General features: G+C 40.2%; 1 non-coding gene across 1 annotated transcript; it reads left to right on the plus strand.

Moving 5' to 3' along the window:
* Nucleotides 1-2,065: 2,065 nt before the first annotated feature.
* Nucleotides 2,066-2,184, plus strand: LOC143697161 (5S ribosomal RNA). Its single transcript, XR_013186201.1, has one exon. It is a non-coding gene; the product is annotated as a 5S ribosomal RNA (ribosomal RNA).
* Nucleotides 2,185-5,634: the final 3,450 nt, after the last annotated feature.

The following is a 5,634-nucleotide window of genomic DNA, read 5'->3' on the forward strand; positions in this document are numbered from 1 at the left end:
TGTGTGTGTGTGTGTGTGTGTGTGTGTGTGTGTGTTTGTTACATCTCCACCCCGGAATTCTTTCTCGCCGGGAAGAGGAGTGTTGTAGGAGATAGGAATTAATTTGAACCTCACACATCCTGGTTTATTGCTGTTTGTGTGAACACTTTCATGCCATAATGGTGTCAAAGGGAAAATTTGGACCCAGACCCTTTGTCGCGATATTTGTGGTTAAAAGAGGTTAAAAGGTTTTTGGTATGTTGGAATGAGTGAGTCATCATGACATTGTCCATACGCTACATCTATTTTGCTGCTATGTGAAAAAAATCGAGCATTACACGCCGGCAAGTTTGTCGACCCCAGAGGGTTAAATGTGGTGAGTCTGAAAAAAAAAAGGGCAGAATAAACTCTAAAACATTTTAACACGCTGAGGTAATACAAGTATAAAATGCATTGTTGTAACTAGCTAGGATCGCGGGTATTCTGATTTTGACCATAAGCTGTTCAAATATTTGGGGATACTGATCTGAGTAAGCTTAAAAAAAAAGTAAAAGTAAAAGAAAAAAACATCTCAGGTTACGTATGTAACCCTGAGAGGGAACGAGACGCTACGTCAAGACGCGGTGGGAATGCGTGATTGCATCGTGAAGCATGTGTATAATCAGTCCAATGGAGAGACGAGACGTGAAAGGCGGGTGACGTCATCGATCAGGAAACTATAAATCACACCTGAAAACTGACCGCACTAGCTTCTGAAAAGCCGAAGCAAGTCGATCACAGGCAGAGAGTATGTCAGGGCGACGTAGCTTCTCGCTCCCTCTCAGGGAACCCGGGTTTACATAAGTAACCTGAGACGTTCCCTTTCAAGGGAACTCGAGCTGCGTCGAGGCGCGTGGGAACCCCATACGCCATAATAGCAAATGCTCTGTATAATAAATGTTCTGTGTGAAGTAATTGCGCATGCTAAGAAGCAAGCAGCCTAGATCCTGGAGTGGAGCCAAGATCCAAGTCATAACATCTAACAAATGTATGAGGTGAGAACCAGCCTGCCGCATCACAGATGTCATGGAGGGAAACCCTCGATAATAAAGCCTTGAGGCAGCCATACTCCTAGTAACTTGGTCAGACGCCTCACAGTGCCGTGAAGGAAACGTACTGCAGGGTGTATCCTAGGGGTGTGACGAGACACTTATCTCATGAGACGAGACGAGACACGAGATTGGGTTCACGAGAACACGACGAGACAAGATTTTTTTCAGAAATCCTCAATGACAAAATTCATGACTGGAAAAATTTTCTGCAGGTGCATTTTGAAACGTTTTAATATTAAAACTAATAATCTATTAAAACTATTAATAACTAATAATCTTCTAATGCATGTCATGTTAGGTCTACTTAATGAGTATGAATTATCAAATGCCTTGAAAGAAAAAATATGCAATATTTTACTTTCACTTTTAATTCGTGATCACGTAGCCTAGAAATTGAGACGCAGAAAAGCTTACCTCCAAGTCCTTCAAAGTCACAGCCAAAGCCGATTCAAAAGACCGCTGTTCGCCAGCAGCAGCGGTCATCTTCTTTGTTTTCAAGTAGCAGGGACAAACCTTGATTACGCTTCCGGTGGCCTGGAGTGCTATCTGGGTTGCTCCATCGTTACCAGAGGTGCCCTGGCGCTGCCTAGGGCGCTATCTGGTGTTTGAGCAGACAGCGGGTTTTTAAACCACCAGTTGAGTCTTCCCTTGCTGGTCCGGCAATTGGTGACCGCACTTAAGAAATAGAAAGCACTTCAGAAAGCATAAAAGAGTTTGAGTTTTTTCAAAAGTTCTTCTTAGTTTTCTTCACTAATGGTATACCCTTTTAAATAAGGCCTGGTTAGTACTTGGATGGGAGACCGCATGGGAATACCAGGTGCTCTAAGCTTTTTTATAAAAAAATAAAAGTCCCTTAGCTTCTTCAAAAAGCCTTAAAAAGTCTCTGAGATTCTTCAGAAAGCATGAAAGAGTTTGAGTTTTTTTCAAAAGTTGTTCTTAGTTTTCATCACTAATGGTCTAACCTTTTAAATAGCCCAATTTTGGCAGCAGTTTTCGCTTACGGCCATACCACCTTGGGCACGCCCGATCTCGTCTGATCTCGGAAGCTAAGCAGGGTCGGGCCTGGTTAGTACTTGGATGGGAGACCACCTGGGAATACCAGGTGCTGTTAGCTGAAAGCTTTCACTTTCTATTTTGCCCCGTGAAAAAAATTTCCAGTAGTCTAATGCATGTAATGTCTAAGCTTCTAAGCTTGTTACAGTAATATATGCAAATATATTCAAAATGTAAAAAGTAAAAAAAAGTGAATAAAGTGATTTAATAAAAACATTCTTATCTTTCCCTTATTAGGGCCCAAGCCCTGAAAGGGCGCAGAGCCCTATTGTTTTCCTTAGGATTCTTCTTCTTATTAGGGCCCAAGCCCTGAAAGGGCGAAGGCCCTATTGTTTTCCTAAGGATTATTTATTAGGGCCCAAGACCTGAAAGGGCGAAGGCCCTATTATTTTCCTAAGGATTATTAGGGCCCAAGCCTTGAAAAGGCGAAGGCCCTATTGTTTTCCTAAGGATTATTATTATTATTATTATTATTATTATTATTATTATTAGGGCCCAAGCCTTGAAAAGGCGGAGGCCCTATTGTTTTCCTAAGGATTATCATTATTAGGGCCCAAGCCTTGAAAAGGCGAAGGCCCTATTGTTTTCCTAAGGATTATTATTATTATTATTATCATTATTAGGGCCCAAGCCTTGAAAAGGCGAAGGCCCTATTGTTTTCCTAAGGATTATTATTATTATTATTATTATTATTATTATTCTAACGACTATTCGGGCACTTTTGGGGCCCTTAACGTGCTCGAAAACTCTTGATACTTTGCACACGGGTCAGAACCCGCGGCCATCAGGGCCGGGCTGAAGATGGTACCCGGGCGTGGCAGGGGGGCTCGACAGCGCCCCCTGGAACGGGGTCCGAAAACTTGGTCCATAAATCAAACACGCTTGCATGTAATAATATGAAACTCGGTACACATATAGATCTCATCGGTTCATATATACTTCATGCTCTTACTTTTTACCCCAGCCCAACAGGAAGTCGGCTATTTAGGTTTGTTTGTAAAACGCATGAAATGGAATTTAAATTACTTCTCCTAGAGAATTCAAAGAAATGCCACGAAACTCGGTCAGCATGAAGTCAAGACATTGAGGATGAAAAATTGCCAGGGGATTTTTGATATCTCGAACGGTTTGGCCGTGGCGGGGAAACGAATTTATGGCGAGAAACGTGAAACAGGAAGTGTGTTATAACTTCAGCATACATTAGCTGATCTTAATGAAACTTCAGCAGTGTGTTCGTTGTAAGAGGCCGATCACATGGATGTGACTATTGTGAGTCAAAGTTATAGCGCCACCAACTGGCAGCAGGAAGTGTGTCACTTTCAAAATGCTTTGAAATCACCCTCTTATTTTAACCCGATTTGCTTCAAACTTCATCTGTATAATGTAAATACACGGCAGATGTAGACCTGTGAAAGGATTATTGATATCTTTGATACTATTGCCGTGGCAACGCATCAAACTTTAAAATTCTTTTTGGATGCTTTTGAGACTCTTAGCATGCCTGAAATTGCTTGAAATTGCATGAAACTCGACAGACAGATCACATTTATTAGCCAGTAGACATTTGCAAAGTTTCAGAAATGGGCGTGGTGCAGGGACTCAGTAGCGCCACCTTTTGACAAAAGTGGGGGGGGGTAGTTTTATAGTTTTACCTACAATCATAAAACTCGGTACGCATATTGTTCAGATCAAGCCGGACAACTTTTTTCATTAACTGTCATTAGCTCAGACCAAGAGGAAGTCAGATATTTTGGTTTGAATATGGTCATTTTCTCTCTCTCTCTCTCTCTGAGCCAATATGGCAAGCCGTTTTAACATTTAATCATTTTAACCTACTAGTCTCTATTTTCATGCTTCTAGTACTTATTTTTTAGATACTAGTATCTATTCCATTAAGTACTAGTACTTATTCATTAGCGACTAGTGCTTATTCTTTAGTACTAGTGCCTATTCTTTAGATACTAGTGCTTATTCTTTAGATATTCTTTTGAATACGTATTAGTAGCTAATGAATAAGTACTGGTATCTATTTAATAGGTACTAGTATCTAATGACTTAGTACTAGTATTTATTGAATAAATACTAGTATCTATTAAAAGGTACTAGTATCTAAAAGGTCATTTTCTCTCTCTCTCTCTGAGCCAATATGGCAAGCCGTTTTAACATTTTATCATTTTAACCTACTAGTCTCTATTTTCATGCTACTTGTACTTATTTTTTAGATACTAGTATCTATTCCATTAAGTACTAGTACTTATTCATTAGCGACTAGTGCTTATTCTGTTTAGAATATTAAAAGTGCTTATTCAATTTTTATGCTTATTTATATTTTCAGAGCAGAAAATTCGGATTTTCTGCTTATTCAATATTGCATCTAAAATGGAAGTGACTTGACGTGTGTGTGTGTGTGTGTGTGTGTGTGTGTGTGTGTGTGTGTGTGTGTGTGTGTGTGTGTGTGAGAGAGAGAGAGAGATTGTGTCTGTTACAGTGACAAGAGTTTAACCCTTTAAGGCCTTGTTTTTTGGATATATATCTTTTTTTATTAAAAAAAAGTGCATACAACCCATATCTTTTAAATGTATTGTTTGCTTTAAATTAAATTAAGATTGTATGTTTGGTAATTGAACCTAAATAAATTTAAAATTAATGTGCTATATTTCAGATCAATATATTTGTTTTCCTTCATTTTAATCAACACTAACTTTATTCTCATCTGAATTATAAATAACTTATTTCTGTATAAAATAAAAAATCCCGAATAATCCAGACCAACCAGAGCGCACTATTTCTACAACATCATCAGTGCTGAAGCGGAACTACCAGAGCCGTTCGGCAGATAGCCAGCAGATATTTTGTGTCACGTCGTGCACAATAACCCTAAAGGCACCAGGGTGGCGGTGCCACCGGCTTTTTATATATATATATATATATATATATATATATAGCTGCGAGCAGCGATGAAGGGCCAAAGCCGGCGGTACCGCCACCCCGGTGCCTTTAGGTAACTAAAGGCACCGGGGTTGCGGTGCCACCGGCTTGGGCCCGTAATCGCTGCTCGCAGCTATATTTATTATTATTATTCTAACGACTATTCGGGCACTTTTGGGGCTCTTAACGTGCATGAAAACTCTTGAAACTTTGCACACAGGTCAGAACCCGCGGCCATCAGGGCAGGGCTGAAGATGGTACCCGGGCGTGGCAGGGGGGCTCGACAGCGCCCCCTGGAACGGGGTCCGAAAACTTGGTCCATAAATCAAACACGCTTGCATGTAATAATATGAAACTCGGTACACATATAGATCTCATCGGTTCATATATACTTCATGCTCTTACTTTTTACCCCAGCCCAACAGGAAGTCGGCTATTTACGGTTGTTTGTAAAACGCATGCAATGGAATTTAAAGTACTTCTCCTAGAGAATTCAAAGAAATGCCACGAAACTCGGTCAGCATGAAGTCAAGACATTGAGGATGAAAAATTGTCAGGGGATTTTTGATATCTCGAACGGTTT

The sequence above is a fragment of the Siphateles boraxobius genome, unplaced genomic scaffold (genome assembly GCF_051911475.1).
Source record: "Siphateles boraxobius isolate OS27281-9 unplaced genomic scaffold, OSU_SipBor_1 31, whole genome shotgun sequence".
Lineage (NCBI taxonomy): Eukaryota > Metazoa > Chordata > Actinopteri > Cypriniformes > Leuciscidae > Siphateles > Siphateles boraxobius.